The following is a 16944-nucleotide window of genomic DNA, read 5'->3' on the forward strand; positions in this document are numbered from 1 at the left end:
AGGACACACAGCTATGTTACATTAGCATGTACAGTGTTGAGATCTAGATGCATCTACGGCTAGGGGCGGCATGTTAATTCTGGGTTTTAGTCCATTTCATTCTCAGTTATGTGGAGGAAAAAATGGCACGATCTTTCTTAGAGAGGTGAATGGTATGCCCTGATTTCTTTTGCATGGCTAAATGTATGGGGTGTGGGTTTAAGCACTGGGAAAGAGCAGTCTTCTGACCATTATAACTGCAGACGATTTTAATCCAGCGAGGCAACCGAAGTGTATTGATATTCCAACATGAGAACAGCATTTTTGCTACCTTCCCTCTTCATGGTGTGTAGACGCATTTGTTAGCGGTTTCAAGCAGCCTTCTTAGCGCAGTAGGCAGCGCGTCAGTCTCATAATCTGAAGGTCCTGAGTTCCATCCTCAGAGAGGGCATTGCAGTGTTTCTTTTGTCAAGAGAAACATCTCAGATTTTCTCCAAATCTGTAAACTATTCCTCCACATTGCATCTTGCTCAGTTTTAAGGAGTTGGTGTCTTTGTAGATTCCCTCTTTCATATCCATGGCCACTCATTGTAGGTGAGTTTTAGCTGGTTCGGCTGCCGAAACATCTACCTTGGTACAATGAAACTGGAAGTCTTCCAAGTGCCTTCATATATTTAGTCAAGGCTTTGGAATGAATTCTGATCTGCAGGTCCTTGTTTATTTCTCTTCCAACATCCCTCAGAAATGACTATGTGGTCAATTTCATTGGAAAGCAGAAGAAGTCTACCCTTCTGTCCTAGCATTTATTTGGAGCTAGGGAAATGTTTCTCAATCAGAGGGGCACATAATGTTTTAACAAGAGAGAAAGCAGCTATGGAAAACAAAAAAGGGGAAACTCCTCCGAGCCGGATTTGAACCAGCGACCTAAGGATTTCTGTTTCTCCACTACAGTCCTCCGCTCTCCCAACTGAGCTATCGGAGGATTAGGCAGTACAGCTTTCCATGCTGCATTCATCTTTCTTTCAATAATGGTTGCGGCGGGAGTGGGGTGGGAGTACTGCAGTCTAATCTTGAAAATCATGAATATGACCTGCAGCTTGCTCTACAAATTGCCACTTCCTAGAGTGCATTCTCAGCTACATCTTATCACCATAAAGGGGGACTGCTTACCTACCTGAATGTGCTGTGCTGGCGTGAAGGAAAGCAGGGGACCTAGAATTAGAAATCCTACAGAAAGGAGTTTTCCTGAAAGGGCATGGGGCCGAGGAATCCACAGCCCTTTGGAAGCATTTCTGGCAAAAGGATGACAGCATGGGAACATGAAGGAAAGGACAGAAAGTTAGGAGAGTCATTACTCCGTACGGAGCATGAAGAACATGCATTTTTAATGCTTCTGTGAAAGGAACTGGAAAAGCAAAACCAGTAGATTAATGGACCATTCAGAAGGGATTAGGATGAAGAAAACATTCTGTTTTTCTTAAACCTTCTGGTAAGAGTCTCTGGTTTAGAGGAAGAATTCAAATAAATGACCAAGACAGCTGTGCCCGTTTTCTATACTAAGAATGCCAAGATAAATCACCACTTTGGTTTCTTATGGAAGCAAGATTATTTTTTTCTATAAACACGGGAAATGAGATAGCCCCATTTCAAAAGGTTTTGCAAGGCGAAGAAAGTGGGGTTCTGGCACCAGCTGCATGACATCTCACTTCCTTACTCATGATGCCAGCCTAGCTATCTGTCAAAAGGCAAGATTAGCATGGCGAAAAGCTGGAGATGCCGGGGATTGAACCCGGGGCCTCATACATGCTAAGCATGCGCTCTACCACTGAGCTACATCCCCACATCCTGTAGAGGGAGACCTTGCTCCACGCATGGAAACCTGGAATTCTATTGAATGTACATTCACCACATATGACACTGGAATGGGAAGCGTCAGGTGTGGAATTCCATATGATTTACAGCTGGATTTTCTAGCACCGTTTTTTATGGAATAAGGTTGACTCTAGAATGAATAATTCCCCACACACAACAGCTAGATGCAATCGAAAAAAGCCAGAGTATTCAAGGCAACTGGTTCAGGATACATCAAAGAAGGATATGGTTGAGTGCTGTTTCCACATCTTGTGAGATGACTTAAGGTACCCCTGCTCTTTTTGCAGGACACACAGCTATGTTACATTAGCATGTACAGTGTTGAGATCTAGATGCATCTACGGCTAGGGGCGGCATGTTAATTCTGGGTTTTAGTCCATTTCATTCTCAGTTATGTGGAGGAAAAAATGGCACGATCTTTCTTAGAGAGGTGAATGGTATGCCCTGATTTCTTTTGCATGGCTAAATGTATGGGGTGTGGGTTTAAGCACTGGGAAAGAGCAGTCTTCTGACCATTATAACTGCAGACGATTTTAATCCAGCGAGGCAACCGAAGTGTATTGATATTCCAACATGAGAACAGCATTTTTGCTACCTTCCCTCTTCATGGTGTGTAGACGCATTTGTTAGCGGTTTCAAGCAGCCTTCTTAGCGCAGTAGGCAGCGCGTCAGTCTCATAATCTGAAGGTCCTGAGTTCGATCCTCAGAGAGGGCATTGCAGTGTTTCTTTTGTCAAGAGAAACATCTCAGATTTTCTCCAAATCTGTAAACTATTCCTCCACATTGCATCTTGCTCAGTTTTAAGGAGTTGGTGTCTTTGTAGATTCCCTCTTTCATATCCATGGCCACTCATTGTAGGTGAGTTTTAGCTGGTTCGGCTGCCGAAACATCTACCTTGGTACAATGAAACTGGAAGTCTTCCAAGTGCCTTCATATATTTAGTCAAGGCTTTGGAATGAATTCTGATCTGCAGGTCCTTGTTTATTTCTCTTCCAACATCCCTCAGAAATGACTATGTGGTCAATTTCATTGGAAAGCAGAAGAAGTCTACCCTTCTGTCCTAGCATTTATTTGGAGCTAGGGAAATGTTTCTCAATCAGAGGGGCACATAATGTTTTAACAAGAGAGAAAGCAGCTATGGAAAACAAAAAAGGGGAAACTCCTCCGAGCCGGATTTGAACCAGCGACCTAAGGATTTCTGTTTCTCCACTACAGTCCTCCGCTCTCCCAACTGAGCTATCGGAGGATTAGGCAGTACAGCTTTCCATGCTGCATTCATCTTTCTTTCAATAATGGTTGCGGCGGGAGTGGGGTGGGAGTACTGCAGTCTAATCTTGAAAATCATGAATATGACCTGCAGCTTGCTCTACAAATTGCCACTTCCTAGAGTGCATTCTCAGCTACATCTTATCACCATAAAGGGGGACTGCTTACCTACCTGAATGTGCTGTGCTGGCGTGAAGGAAAGCAGGGGACCTAGAATTAGAAATCCTACAGAAAGGAGTTTTCCTGAAAGGGCATGGGGCCGAGGAATCCACAGCCCTTTGGAAGCATTTCTGGCAAAAGGATGACAGCATGGGAACATGAAGGAAAGGACAGAAAGTTAGGAGAGTCATTACTCCGTACGGAGCATGAAGAACATGCATTTTTAATGCTTCTGTGAAAGGAACTGGAAAAGCAAAACCAGTAGATTAATGGACCATTCAGAAGGGATTAGGATGAAGAAAACATTCTGTTTTTCTTAAACCTTCTGGTAAGAGTCTCTGGTTTAGAGGAAGAATTCAAATAAATGACCAAGACAGCTGTGCCCGTTTTCTATACTAAGAATGCCAAGATAAATCACCACTTTGGTTTCTTATGGAAGCAAGATTATTTTTTTCTATAAACACGGGAAATGAGATAGCCCCATTTCAAAAGGTTTTGCAAGGCGAAGAAAGTGGGGTTCTGGCACCAGCTGCATGACATCTCACTTCCTTACTCATGATGCCAGCCTAGCTATCTGTCAAAAGGCAAGATTAGCATGGCGAAAAGCTGGAGATGCCGGGGATTGAACCCGGGGCCTCATACATGCTAAGCATGCGCTCTACCACTGAGCTACATCCCCACATCCTGTAGAGGGAGACCTTGCTCCACGCATGGAAACCTGGAATTCTATTGAATGTACATTCACCACATATGACACTGGAATGGGAAGCGTCAGGTGTGGAATTCCATATGATTTACAGCTGGATTTTCTAGCACCGTTTTTTATGGAATAAGGTTGACTCTAGAATGAATAATTCCCCACACACAACAGCTAGATGCAATCGAAAAAAGCCAGAGTATTCAAGGCAACTGGTTCAGGATACATCAAAGAAGGATATGGTTGAGTGCTGTTTCCACATCTTGTGAGATGACTTAAGGTACCCCTGCTCTTTTTGCAGGACACACAGCTATGTTACATTAGCATGTACAGTGTTGAGATCTAGATGCATCTACGGCTAGGGGCGGCATGTTAATTCTGGGTTTTAGTCCATTTCATTCTCAGTTATGTGGAGGAAAAAATGGCACGATCTTTCTTAGAGAGGTGAATGGTATGCCCTGATTTCTTTTGCATGGCTAAATGTATGGGGTGTGGGTTTAAGCACTGGGAAAGAGCAGTCTTCTGACCATTATAACTGCAGACGATTTTAATCCAGCGAGGCAACCGAAGTGTATTGATATTCCAACATGAGAACAGCATTTTTGCTACCTTCCCTCTTCATGGTGTGTAGACGCATTTGTTAGCGGTTTCAAGCAGCCTTCTTAGCGCAGTAGGCAGCGCGTCAGTCTCATAATCTGAAGGTCCTGAGTTCGATCCTCAGAGAGGGCATTGCAGTGTTTCTTTTGTCAAGAGAAACATCTCAGATTTTCTCCAAATCTGTAAACTATTCCTCCACATTGCATCTTGCTCAGTTTTAAGGAGTTGGTGTCTTTGTAGATTCCCTCTTTCATATCCATGGCCACTCATTGTAGGTGAGTTTTAGCTGGTTCGGCTGCCGAAACATCTACCTTGGTACAATGAAACTGGAAGTCTTCCAAGTGCCTTCATATATTTAGTCAAGGCTTTGGAATGAATTCTGATCTGCAGGTCCTTGTTTATTTCTCTTCCAACATCCCTCAGAAATGACTATGTGGTCAATTTCATTGGAAAGCAGAAGAAGTCTACCCTTCTGTCCTAGCATTTATTTGGAGCTAGGGAAATGTTTCTCAATCAGAGGGGCACATAATGTTTTAACAAGAGAGAAAGCAGCTATGGAAAACAAAAAAGGGGAAACTCCTCCGAGCCGGATTTGAACCAGCGACCTAAGGATTTCTGTTTCTCCACTACAGTCCTCCGCTCTCCCAACTGAGCTATCGGAGGATTAGGCAGTACAGCTTTCCATGCTGCATTCATCTTTCTTTCAATAATGGTTGCGGCGGGAGTGGGGTGGGAGTACTGCAGTCTAATCTTGAAAATCATGAATATGACCTGCAGCTTGCTCTACAAATTGCCACTTCCTAGAGTGCATTCTCAGCTACATCTTATCACCATAAAGGGGGACTGCTTACCTACCTGAATGTGCTGTGCTGGCGTGAAGGAAAGCAGGGGACCTAGAATTAGAAATCCTACAGAAAGGAGTTTTCCTGAAAGGGCATGGGGCCGAGGAATCCACAGCCCTTTGGAAGCATTTCTGGCAAAAGGATGACAGCATGGGAACATGAAGGAAAGGACAGAAAGTTAGGAGAGTCATTACTCCGTACGGAGCATGAAGAACATGCATTTTGAATGCTTCTGTGAAAGGAACTGGAAAAGCAAAACCAGTAGATTAATGGACCATTCAGAAGGGATTAGGATGAAGAAAACATTCTGTTTTTCTTAAACCTTCTGGTAAGAGTCTCTGGTTTAGAGGAAGAATTCAAATAAATGACCAAGACAGCTGTGCCCGTTTTCTATACTAAGAATGCCAAGATAAATCACCACTTTGGTTTCTTAAGGAAGCAAGATTATTTTTTTCTATAAACACGGGAAATGAGATAGCCCCATTTCAAAAGGTTTTGCAAGGCGAAGAAAGTGGGGTTCTGGCACCAGCTGCATGACATCTCACTTCCTTACTCATGATGCCAGCCTAGCTATCTGTCAAAAGGCAAGATTAGCATGGCGAAAAGCTGGAGATGCCGGGGATTGAACCCGGGGCCTCATACATGCTAAGCATGCGCTCTACCACTGAGCTACATCCCCACATCCTGTAGAGGGAGACCTTGCTCCACGCATGGAAACCTGGAATTCTATTGAATGTACATTCACCACATATGACACTGGAATGGGAAGCGTCAGGTGTGGAATTCCATATGATTTACAGCTGGATTTTCTAGCACCGTTTTTTATGGAATAAGGTTGACTCTAGAATGAATAATTCCCCACACACAACAGCTAGATGCAATCGAAAAAAGCCAGAGTATTCAAGGCAACTGGTTCAGGATACATCAAAGAAGGATATGGTTGAGTGCTGTTTCCACATCTTGTGAGATGACTTAAGGTACCCCTGCTCTTTTTGCAGGACACACAGCTATGTTACATTAGCATGTACAGTGTTGAGATCTAGATGCATCTACGGCTAGGGGCGGCATGTTAATTCTGGGTTTTAGTCCATTTCATTCTCAGTTATGTGGAGGAAAAAATGGCACGATCTTTCTTAGAGAGGTGAATGGTATGCCCTGATTTCTTTTGCATGGCTAAATGTATGGGGTGTGGGTTTAAGCACTGGGAAAGAGCAGTCTTCTGACCATTATAACTGCAGACGATTTTAATCCAGCGAGGCAACCGAAGTGTATTGATATTCCAACATGAGAACAGCATTTTTGCTACCTTCCCTCTTCATGGTGTGTAGACGCATTTGTTAGCGGTTTCAAGCAGCCTTCTTAGCGCAGTAGGCAGCGCGTCAGTCTCATAATCTGAAGGTCCTGAGTTCCATCCTCAGAGAGGGCATTGCAGTGTTTCTTTTGTCAAGAGAAACATCTCAGATTTTCTCCAAATCTGTAAACTATTCCTCCACATTGCATCTTGCTCAGTTTTAAGGAGTTGGTGTCTTTGTAGATTCCCTCTTTCATATCCATGGCCACTCATTGTAGGTGAGTTTTAGCTGGTTCGGCTGCCGAAACATCTACCTTGGTACAATGAAACTGGAAGTCTTCCAAGTGCCTTCATATATTTAGTCAAGGCTTTGGAATGAATTCTGATCTGCAGGTCCTTGTTTATTTCTCTTCCAACATCCCTCAGAAATGACTATGTGGTCAATTTCATTGGAAAGCAGAAGAAGTCTACCCTTCTGTCCTAGCATTTATTTGGAGCTAGGGAAATGTTTCTCAATCAGAGGGGCACATAATGTTTTAACAAGAGAGAAAGCAGCTATGGAAAACAAAAAAGGGGAAACTCCTCCGAGCCGGATTTGAACCAGCGACCTAAGGATTTCTGTTTCTCCACTACAGTCCTCCGCTCTCCCAACTGAGCTATCGGAGGATTAGGCAGTACAGCTTTCCATGCTGCATTCATCTTTCTTTCAATAATGGTTGCGGCGGGAGTGGGGTGGGAGTACTGCAGTCTAATCTTGAAAATCATGAATATGACCTGCAGCTTGCTCTACAAATTGCCACTTCCTAGAGTGCATTCTCAGCTACATCTTATCACCATAAAGGGGGACTGCTTACCTACCTGAATGTGCTGTGCTGGCGTGAAGGAAAGCAGGGGACCTAGAATTAGAAATCCTACAGAAAGGAGTTTTCCTGAAAGGGCATGGGGCCGAGGAATCCACAGCCCTTTGGAAGCATTTCTGGCAAAAGGATGACAGCATGGGAACATGAAGGAAAGGACAGAAAGTTAGGAGAGTCATTACTCCGTACGGAGCATGAAGAACATGCATTTTGAATGCTTCTGTGAAAGGAACTGGAAAAGCAAAACCAGTAGATTAATGGACCATTCAGAAGGGATTAGGATGAAGAAAACATTCTGTTTTTCTTAAACCTTCTGGTAAGAGTCTCTGGTTTAGAGGAAGAATTCAAATAAATGACCAAGACAGCTGTGCCCGTTTTCTATACTAAGAATGCCAAGATAAATCACCACTTTGGTTTCTTATGGAAGCAAGATTATTTTTTTCTATAAACACGGGAAATGAGATAGCCCCATTTCAAAAGGTTTTGCAAGGCGAAGAAAGTGGGGTTCTGGCACCAGCTGCATGACATCTCACTTCCTTACTCATGATGCCAGCCTAGCTATCTGTCAAAAGGCAAGATTAGCATGGCGAAAAGCTGGAGATGCCGGGGATTGAACCCGGGGCCTCATACATGCTAAGCATGCGCTCTACCACTGAGCTACATCCCCACATCCTGTAGAGGGAGACCTTGCTCCACGCATGGAAACCTGGAATTCTATTGAATGTACATTCACCACATATGACACTGGAATGGGAAGCGTCAGGTGTGGAATTCCATATGATTTACAGCTGGATTTTCTAGCACCGTTTTTTATGGAATAAGGTTGACTCTAGAATGAATAATTCCCCACACACAACAGCTAGATGCAATCGAAAAAAGCCAGAGTATTCAAGGCAACTGGTTCAGGATACATCAAAGAAGGATATGGTTGAGTGCTGTTTCCACATCTTGTGAGATGACTTAAGGTACCCCTGCTCTTTTTGCAGGACACACAGCTATGTTACATTAGCATGTACAGTGTTGAGATCTAGATGCATCTACGGCTAGGGGCGGCATGTTAATTCTGGGTTTTAGTCCATTTCATTCTCAGTTATGTGGAGGAAAAAATGGCACGATCTTTCTTAGAGAGGTGAATGGTATGCCCTGATTTCTTTTGCATGGCTAAATGTATGGGGTGTGGGTTTAAGCACTGGGAAAGAGCAGTCTTCTGACCATTATAACTGCAGACGATTTTAATCCAGCGAGGCAACCGAAGTGTATTGATATTCCAACATGAGAACAGCATTTTTGCTACCTTCCCTCTTCATGGTGTGTAGACGCATTTGTTAGCGGTTTCAAGCAGCCTTCTTAGCGCAGTAGGCAGCGCGTCAGTCTCATAATCTGAAGGTCCTGAGTTCGATCCTCAGAGAGGGCATTGCAGTGTTTCTTTTGTCAAGAGAAACATCTCAGATTTTCTCCAAATCTGTAAACTATTCCTCCACATTGCATCTTGCTCAGTTTTAAGGAGTTGGTGTCTTTGTAGATTCCCTCTTTCATATCCATGGCCACTCATTGTAGGTGAGTTTTAGCTGGTTCGGCTGCCGAAACATCTACCTTGGTACAATGAAACTGGAAGTCTTCCAAGTGCCTTCATATATTTAGTCAAGGCTTTGGAATGAATTCTGATCTGCAGGTCCTTGTTTATTTCTCTTCCAACATCCCTCAGAAATGACTATGTGGTCAATTTCATTGGAAAGCAGAAGAAGTCTACCCTTCTGTCCTAGCATTTATTTGGAGCTAGGGAAATGTTTCTCAATCAGAGGGGCACATAATGTTTTAACAAGAGAGAAAGCAGCTATGGAAAACAAAAAAGGGGAAACTCCTCCGAGCCGGATTTGAACCAGCGACCTAAGGATTTCTGTTTCTCCACTACAGTCCTCCGCTCTCCCAACTGAGCTATCGGAGGATTAGGCAGTACAGCTTTCCATGCTGCATTCATCTTTCTTTCAATAATGGTTGCGGCGGGAGTGGGGTGGGAGTACTGCAGTCTAATCTTGAAAATCATGAATATGACCTGCAGCTTGCTCTACAAATTGCCACTTCCTAGAGTGCATTCTCAGCTACATCTTATCACCATAAAGGGGGACTGCTTACCTACCTGAATGTGCTGTGCTGGCGTGAAGGAAAGCAGGGGACCTAGAATTAGAAATCCTACAGAAAGGAGTTTTCCTGAAAGGGCATGGGGCCGAGGAATCCACAGCCCTTTGGAAGCATTTCTGGCAAAAGGATGACAGCATGGGAACATGAAGGAAAGGACAGAAAGTTAGGAGAGTCATTACTCCGTACGGAGCATGAAGAACATGCATTTTGAATGCTTCTGTGAAAGGAACTGGAAAAGCAAAACCAGTAGATTAATGGACCATTCAGAAGGGATTAGGATGAAGAAAACATTCTGTTTTTCTTAAACCTTCTGGTAAGAGTCTCTGGTTTAGAGGAAGAATTCAAATAAATGACCAAGACAGCTGTGCCCGTTTTCTATACTAAGAATGCCAAGATAAATCACCACTTTGGTTTCTTAAGGAAGCAAGATTATTTTTTTCTATAAACACGGGAAATGAGATAGCCCCATTTCAAAAGGTTTTGCAAGGCGAAGAAAGTGGGGTTCTGGCACCAGCTGCATGACATCTCACTTCCTTACTCATGATGCCAGCCTAGCTATCTGTCAAAAGGCAAGATTAGCATGGCGAAAAGCTGGAGATGCCGGGGATTGAACCCGGGGCCTCATACATGCTAAGCATGCGCTCTACCACTGAGCTACATCCCCACATCCTGTAGAGGGAGACCTTGCTCCACGCATGGAAACCTGGAATTCTATTGAATGTACATTCACCACATATGACACTGGAATGGGAAGCGTCAGGTGTGGAATTCCATATGATTTACAGCTGGATTTTCTAGCACCGTTTTTTATGGAATAAGGTTGACTCTAGAATGAATAATTCCCCACACACAACAGCTAGATGCAATCGAAAAAAGCCAGAGTATTCAAGGCAACTGGTTCAGGATACATCAAAGAAGGATATGGTTGAGTGCTGTTTCCACATCTTGTGAGATGACTTAAGGTACCCCTGCTCTTTTTGCAGGACACACAGCTATGTTACATTAGCATGTACAGTGTTGAGATCTAGATGCATCTACGGCTAGGGGCGGCATGTTAATTCTGGGTTTTAGTCCATTTCATTCTCAGTTATGTGGAGGAAAAAATGGCACGATCTTTCTTAGAGAGGTGAATGGTATGCCCTGATTTCTTTTGCATGGCTAAATGTATGGGGTGTGGGTTTAAGCACTGGGAAAGAGCAGTCTTCTGACCATTATAACTGCAGACGATTTTAATCCAGCGAGGCAACCGAAGTGTATTGATATTCCAACATGAGAACAGCATTTTTGCTACCTTCCCTCTTCATGGTGTGTAGACGCATTTGTTAGCGGTTTCAAGCAGCCTTCTTAGCGCAGTAGGCAGCGCGTCAGTCTCATAATCTGAAGGTCCTGAGTTCGATCCTCAGAGAGGGCATTGCAGTGTTTCTTTTGTCAAGAGAAACATCTCAGATTTTCTCCAAATCTGTAAACTATTCCTCCACATTGCATCTTGCTCAGTTTTAAGGAGTTGGTGTCTTTGTAGATTCCCTCTTTCATATCCATGGCCACTCATTGTAGGTGAGTTTTAGCTGGTTCGGCTGCCGAAACATCTACCTTGGTACAATGAAACTGGAAGTCTTCCAAGTGCCTTCATATATTTAGTCAAGGCTTTGGAATGAATTCTGATCTGCAGGTCCTTGTTTATTTCTCTTCCAACATCCCTCAGAAATGACTATGTGGTCAATTTCATTGGAAAGCAGAAGAAGTCTACCCTTCTGTCCTAGCATTTATTTGGAGCTAGGGAAATGTTTCTCAATCAGAGGGGCACATAATGTTTTAACAAGAGAGAAAGCAGCTATGGAAAACAAAAAAGGGGAAACTCCTCCGAGCCGGATTTGAACCAGCGACCTAAGGATTTCTGTTTCTCCACTACAGTCCTCCGCTCTCCCAACTGAGCTATCGGAGGATTAGGCAGTACAGCTTTCCATGCTGCATTCATCTTTCTTTCAATAATGGTTGCGGCGGGAGTGGGGTGGGAGTACTGCAGTCTAATCTTGAAAATCATGAATATGACCTGCAGCTTGCTCTACAAATTGCCACTTCCTAGAGTGCATTCTCAGCTACATCTTATCACCATAAAGGGGGACTGCTTACCTACCTGAATGTGCTGTGCTGGCGTGAAGGAAAGCAGGGGACCTAGAATTAGAAATCCTACAGAAAGGAGTTTTCCTGAAAGGGCATGGGGCCGAGGAATCCACAGCCCTTTGGAAGCATTTCTGGCAAAAGGATGACAGCATGGGAACATGAAGGAAAGGACAGAAAGTTAGGAGAGTCATTACTCCGTACGGAGCATGAAGAACATGCATTTTGAATGCTTCTGTGAAAGGAACTGGAAAAGCAAAACCAGTAGATTAATGGACCATTCAGAAGGGATTAGGATGAAGAAAACATTCTGTTTTTCTTAAACCTTCTGGTAAGAGTCTCTGGTTTAGAGGAAGAATTCAAATAAATGACCAAGACAGCTGTGCCCGTTTTCTATACTAAGAATGCCAAGATAAATCACCACTTTGGTTTCTTATGGAAGCAAGATTATTTTTTTCTATAAACACGGGAAATGAGATAGCCCCATTTCAAAAGGTTTTGCAAGGCGAAGAAAGTGGGGTTCTGGCACCAGCTGCATGACATCTCACTTCCTTACTCATGATGCCAGCCTAGCTATCTGTCAAAAGGCAAGATTAGCATGGCGAAAAGCTGGAGATGCCGGGGATTGAACCCGGGGCCTCATACATGCTAAGCATGCGCTCTACCACTGAGCTACATCCCCACATCCTGTAGAGGGAGACCTTGCTCCACGCATGGAAACCTGGAATTCTATTGAATGTACATTCACCACATATGACACTGGAATGGGAAGCGTCAGGTGTGGAATTCCATATGATTTACAGCTGGATTTTCTAGCACCGTTTTTTATGGAATAAGGTTGACTCTAGAATGAATAATTCCCCACACACAACAGCTAGATGCAATCGAAAAAAGCCAGAGTATTCAAGGCAACTGGTTCAGGATACATCAAAGAAGGATATGGTTGAGTGCTGTTTCCACATCTTGTGAGATGACTTAAGGTACCCCTGCTCTTTTTGCAGGACACACAGCTATGTTACATTAGCATGTACAGTGTTGAGATCTAGATGCATCTACGGCTAGGGGCGGCATGTTAATTCTGGGTTTTAGTCCATTTCATTCTCAGTTATGTGGAGGAAAAAATGGCACGATCTTTCTTAGAGAGGTGAATGGTATGCCCTGATTTCTTTTGCATGGCTAAATGTATGGGGTGTGGGTTTAAGCACTGGGAAAGAGCAGTCTTCTGACCATTATAACTGCAGACGATTTTAATCCAGCGAGGCAACCGAAGTGTATTGATATTCCAACATGAGAACAGCATTTTTGCTACCTTCCCTCTTCATGGTGTGTAGACGCATTTGTTAGCGGTTTCAAGCAGCCTTCTTAGCGCAGTAGGCAGCGCGTCAGTCTCATAATCTGAAGGTCCTGAGTTCGATCCTCAGAGAGGGCATTGCAGTGTTTCTTTTGTCAAGAGAAACATCTCAGATTTTCTCCAAATCTGTAAACTATTCCTCCACATTGCATCTTGCTCAGTTTTAAGGAGTTGGTGTCTTTGTAGATTCCCTCTTTCATATCCATGGCCACTCATTGTAGGTGAGTTTTAGCTGGTTCGGCTGCCGAAACATCTACCTTGGTACAATGAAACTGGAAGTCTTCCAAGTGCCTTCATATATTTAGTCAAGGCTTTGGAATGAATTCTGATCTGCAGGTCCTTGTTTATTTCTCTTCCAACATCCCTCAGAAATGACTATGTGGTCAATTTCATTGGAAAGCAGAAGAAGTCTACCCTTCTGTCCTAGCATTTATTTGGAGCTAGGGAAATGTTTCTCAATCAGAGGGGCACATAATGTTTTAACAAGAGAGAAAGCAGCTATGGAAAACAAAAAAGGGGAAACTCCTCCGAGCCGGATTTGAACCAGCGACCTAAGGATTTCTGTTTCTCCACTACAGTCCTCCGCTCTCCCAACTGAGCTATCGGAGGATTAGGCAGTACAGCTTTCCATGCTGCATTCATCTTTCTTTCAATAATGGTTGCGGCGGGAGTGGGGTGGGAGTACTGCAGTCTAATCTTGAAAATCATGAATATGACCTGCAGCTTGCTCTACAAATTGCCACTTCCTAGAGTGCATTCTCAGCTACATCTTATCACCATAAAGGGGGACTGCTTACCTACCTGAATGTGCTGTGCTGGCGTGAAGGAAAGCAGGGGACCTAGAATTAGAAATCCTACAGAAAGGAGTTTTCCTGAAAGGGCATGGGGCCGAGGAATCCACAGCCCTTTGGAAGCATTTCTGGCAAAAGGATGACAGCATGGGAACATGAAGGAAAGGACAGAAAGTTAGGAGAGTCATTACTCCGTACGGAGCATGAAGAACATGCATTTTTAATGCTTCTGTGAAAGGAACTGGAAAAGCAAAACCAGTAGATTAATGGACCATTCAGAAGGGATTAGGATGAAGAAAACATTCTGTTTTTCTTAAACCTTCTGGTAAGAGTCTCTGGTTTAGAGGAAGAATTCAAATAAATGACCAAGACAGCTGTGCCCGTTTTCTATACTAAGAATGCCAAGATAAATCACCACTTTGGTTTCTTAAGGAAGCAAGATTATTTTTTTCTATAAACACGGGAAATGAGATAGCCCCATTTCAAAAGGTTTTGCAAGGCGAAGAAAGTGGGGTTCTGGCACCAGCTGCATGACATCTCACTTCCTTACTCATGATGCCAGCCTAGCTATCTGTCAAAAGGCAAGATTAGCATGGCGAAAAGCTGGAGATGCCGGGGATTGAACCCGGGGCCTCATACATGCTAAGCATGCGCTCTACCACTGAGCTACATCCCCACATCCTGTAGAGGGAGACCTTGCTCCACGCATGGAAACCTGGAATTCTATTGAATGTACATTCACCACATATGACACTGGAATGGGAAGCGTCAGGTGTGGAATTCCATATGATTTACAGCTGGATTTTCTAGCACCGTTTTTTATGGAATAAGGTTGACTCTAGAATGAATAATTCCCCACACACAACAGCTAGATGCAATCGAAAAAAGCCAGAGTATTCAAGGCAACTGGTTCAGGATACATCAAAGAAGGATATGGTTGAGTGCTGTTTCCACATCTTGTGAGATGACTTAAGGTACCCCTGCTCTTTTTGCAGGACACACAGCTATGTTACATTAGCATGTACAGTGTTGAGATCTAGATGCATCTACGGCTAGGGGCGGCATGTTAATTCTGGGTTTTAGTCCATTTCATTCTCAGTTATGTGGAGGAAAAAATGGCACGATCTTTCTTAGAGAGGTGAATGGTATGCCCTGATTTCTTTTGCATGGCTAAATGTATGGGGTGTGGGTTTAAGCACTGGGAAAGAGCAGTCTTCTGACCATTATAACTGCAGACGATTTTAATCCAGCGAGGCAACCGAAGTGTATTGATATTCCAACATGAGAACAGCATTTTTGCTACCTTCCCTCTTCATGGTGTGTAGACGCATTTGTTAGCGGTTTCAAGCAGCCTTCTTAGCGCAGTAGGCAGCGCGTCAGTCTCATAATCTGAAGGTCCTGAGTTCCATCCTCAGAGAGGGCATTGCAGTGTTTCTTTTGTCAAGAGAAACATCTCAGATTTTCTCCAAATCTGTAAACTATTCCTCCACATTGCATCTTGCTCAGTTTTAAGGAGTTGGTGTCTTTGTAGATTCCCTCTTTCATATCCATGGCCACTCATTGTAGGTGAGTTTTAGCTGGTTCGGCTGCCGAAACATCTACCTTGGTACAATGAAACTGGAAGTCTTCCAAGTGCCTTCATATATTTAGTCAAGGCTTTGGAATGAATTCTGATCTGCAGGTCCTTGTTTATTTCTCTTCCAACATCCCTCAGAAATGACTATGTGGTCAATTTCATTGGAAAGCAGAAGAAGTCTACCCTTCTGTCCTAGCATTTATTTGGAGCTAGGGAAATGTTTCTCAATCAGAGGGGCACATAATGTTTTAACAAGAGAGAAAGCAGCTATGGAAAACAAAAAAGGGGAAACTCCTCCGAGCCGGATTTGAACCAGCGACCTAAGGATTTCTGTTTCTCCACTACAGTCCTCCGCTCTCCCAACTGAGCTATCGGAGGATTAGGCAGTACAGCTTTCCATGCTGCATTCATCTTTCTTTCAATAATGGTTGCGGCGGGAGTGGGGTGGGAGTACTGCAGTCTAATCTTGAAAATCATGAATATGACCTGCAGCTTGCTCTACAAATTGCCACTTCCTAGAGTGCATTCTCAGCTACATCTTATCACCATAAAGGGGGACTGCTTACCTACCTGAATGTGCTGTGCTGGCGTGAAGGAAAGCAGGGGACCTAGAATTAGAAATCCTACAGAAAGGAGTTTTCCTGAAAGGGCATGGGGCCGAGGAATCCACAGCCCTTTGGAAGCATTTCTGGCAAAAGGATGACAGCATGGGAACATGAAGGAAAGGACAGAAAGTTAGGAGAGTCATTACTCCGTACGGAGCATGAAGAACATGCATTTTGAATGCTTCTGTGAAAGGAACTGGAAAAGCAAAACCAGTAGATTAATGGACCATTCAGAAGGGATTAGGATGAAGAAAACATTCTGTTTTTCTTAAACCTTCTGGTAAGAGTCTCTGGTTTAGAGGAAGAATTCAAATAAATGACCAAGACAGCTGTGCCCGTTTTCTATACTAAGAATGCCAAGATAAATCACCACTTTGGTTTCTTAAGGAAGCAAGATTATTTTTTTCTATAAACACGGGAAATGAGATAGCCCCATTTCAAAAGGTTTTGCAAGGCGAAGAAAGTGGGGTTCTGGCACCAGCTGCATGACATCTCACTTCCTTACTCATGATGCCAGCCTAGCTATCTGTCAAAAGGCAAGATTAGCATGGCGAAAAGCTGGAGATGCCGGGGATTGAACCCGGGGCCTCATACATGCTAAGCATGCGCTCTACCACTGAGCTACATCCCCACATCCTGTAGAGGGAGACCTTGCTCCACGCATGGAAACCTGGAATTCTATTGAATGTACATTCACCACATATGACACTGGAATGGGAAGCGTCAGGTGTGGAATTCCATATGATTTACAGCTGGATTTTCTAGCACCGTTTTTTATGGAATAAGGTTGACTCTAGAATGAAT

The 16944-nt window shown here is 43.6% G+C and overlaps 21 non-coding genes across 21 annotated transcripts; 5 read left to right on the forward strand and 16 right to left on the reverse strand.

Annotated features, from left to right (window-relative positions):
- Positions 1-875: 875 nt before the first annotated feature.
- TRNAY-GUA (transfer RNA tyrosine (anticodon GUA)) lies at positions 876-961 on the reverse strand. The gene is given in 2 exon segments: positions 876-911; positions 925-961. It is a non-coding gene; the product is annotated as a tRNA-Tyr (tRNA).
- A 786-nt stretch (positions 962-1747) lies between these two features.
- Positions 1748-1819, reverse strand: TRNAA-AGC (transfer RNA alanine (anticodon AGC)). The gene has a single exon. It is a non-coding gene; the product is annotated as a tRNA-Ala (tRNA).
- Positions 1820-2493: 674 nt separating this feature from the next.
- TRNAM-CAU (transfer RNA methionine (anticodon CAU)) lies at positions 2494-2566 on the forward strand. Its single transcript has one exon. It is a non-coding gene; the product is annotated as a tRNA-Met (tRNA).
- Positions 2567-3011: 445 nt separating this feature from the next.
- On the reverse strand, positions 3012-3097 carry TRNAY-GUA (transfer RNA tyrosine (anticodon GUA)). Its single transcript is given in 2 exon segments — positions 3012-3047; positions 3061-3097. It is a non-coding gene; the product is annotated as a tRNA-Tyr (tRNA).
- A 786-nt stretch (positions 3098-3883) lies between these two features.
- TRNAA-AGC (transfer RNA alanine (anticodon AGC)) lies at positions 3884-3955 on the reverse strand. Its single transcript has one exon. It is a non-coding gene; the product is annotated as a tRNA-Ala (tRNA).
- A 674-nt stretch (positions 3956-4629) lies between these two features.
- TRNAM-CAU (transfer RNA methionine (anticodon CAU)) lies at positions 4630-4702 on the forward strand. The gene has a single exon. It is a non-coding gene; the product is annotated as a tRNA-Met (tRNA).
- Positions 4703-5147: 445 nt separating this feature from the next.
- TRNAY-GUA (transfer RNA tyrosine (anticodon GUA)) lies at positions 5148-5233 on the reverse strand. The gene is given in 2 exon segments: positions 5148-5183; positions 5197-5233. It is a non-coding gene; the product is annotated as a tRNA-Tyr (tRNA).
- A 786-nt stretch (positions 5234-6019) lies between these two features.
- Positions 6020-6091, reverse strand: TRNAA-AGC (transfer RNA alanine (anticodon AGC)). The gene has a single exon. It is a non-coding gene; the product is annotated as a tRNA-Ala (tRNA).
- Positions 6092-7283: 1192 nt separating this feature from the next.
- Positions 7284-7369, reverse strand: TRNAY-GUA (transfer RNA tyrosine (anticodon GUA)). Its single transcript is given in 2 exon segments — positions 7284-7319; positions 7333-7369. It is a non-coding gene; the product is annotated as a tRNA-Tyr (tRNA).
- Positions 7370-8155: 786 nt separating this feature from the next.
- On the reverse strand, positions 8156-8227 carry TRNAA-AGC (transfer RNA alanine (anticodon AGC)). The gene has a single exon. It is a non-coding gene; the product is annotated as a tRNA-Ala (tRNA).
- Positions 8228-8901: 674 nt separating this feature from the next.
- On the forward strand, positions 8902-8974 carry TRNAM-CAU (transfer RNA methionine (anticodon CAU)). The gene has a single exon. It is a non-coding gene; the product is annotated as a tRNA-Met (tRNA).
- Positions 8975-9419: 445 nt separating this feature from the next.
- Positions 9420-9505, reverse strand: TRNAY-GUA (transfer RNA tyrosine (anticodon GUA)). Its single transcript is given in 2 exon segments — positions 9420-9455; positions 9469-9505. It is a non-coding gene; the product is annotated as a tRNA-Tyr (tRNA).
- Positions 9506-10291: 786 nt separating this feature from the next.
- TRNAA-AGC (transfer RNA alanine (anticodon AGC)) lies at positions 10292-10363 on the reverse strand. The gene has a single exon. It is a non-coding gene; the product is annotated as a tRNA-Ala (tRNA).
- Positions 10364-11037: 674 nt separating this feature from the next.
- Positions 11038-11110, forward strand: TRNAM-CAU (transfer RNA methionine (anticodon CAU)). Its single transcript has one exon. It is a non-coding gene; the product is annotated as a tRNA-Met (tRNA).
- Positions 11111-11555: 445 nt separating this feature from the next.
- TRNAY-GUA (transfer RNA tyrosine (anticodon GUA)) lies at positions 11556-11641 on the reverse strand. Its single transcript is given in 2 exon segments — positions 11556-11591; positions 11605-11641. It is a non-coding gene; the product is annotated as a tRNA-Tyr (tRNA).
- Positions 11642-12427: 786 nt separating this feature from the next.
- Positions 12428-12499, reverse strand: TRNAA-AGC (transfer RNA alanine (anticodon AGC)). Its single transcript has one exon. It is a non-coding gene; the product is annotated as a tRNA-Ala (tRNA).
- A 674-nt stretch (positions 12500-13173) lies between these two features.
- Positions 13174-13246, forward strand: TRNAM-CAU (transfer RNA methionine (anticodon CAU)). The gene has a single exon. It is a non-coding gene; the product is annotated as a tRNA-Met (tRNA).
- A 445-nt stretch (positions 13247-13691) lies between these two features.
- TRNAY-GUA (transfer RNA tyrosine (anticodon GUA)) lies at positions 13692-13777 on the reverse strand. Its single transcript is given in 2 exon segments — positions 13692-13727; positions 13741-13777. It is a non-coding gene; the product is annotated as a tRNA-Tyr (tRNA).
- Positions 13778-14563: 786 nt separating this feature from the next.
- TRNAA-AGC (transfer RNA alanine (anticodon AGC)) lies at positions 14564-14635 on the reverse strand. The gene has a single exon. It is a non-coding gene; the product is annotated as a tRNA-Ala (tRNA).
- Positions 14636-15827: 1192 nt separating this feature from the next.
- Positions 15828-15913, reverse strand: TRNAY-GUA (transfer RNA tyrosine (anticodon GUA)). Its single transcript is given in 2 exon segments — positions 15828-15863; positions 15877-15913. It is a non-coding gene; the product is annotated as a tRNA-Tyr (tRNA).
- A 786-nt stretch (positions 15914-16699) lies between these two features.
- Positions 16700-16771, reverse strand: TRNAA-AGC (transfer RNA alanine (anticodon AGC)). The gene has a single exon. It is a non-coding gene; the product is annotated as a tRNA-Ala (tRNA).
- Positions 16772-16944: the final 173 nt, after the last annotated feature.

This window comes from Pleurodeles waltl, unplaced genomic scaffold (assembly GCF_031143425.1).
Source record: "Pleurodeles waltl isolate 20211129_DDA unplaced genomic scaffold, aPleWal1.hap1.20221129 scaffold_107, whole genome shotgun sequence".
In the NCBI taxonomy this organism is placed as follows: Eukaryota; Metazoa; Chordata; class Amphibia; order Caudata; family Salamandridae; genus Pleurodeles; species Pleurodeles waltl.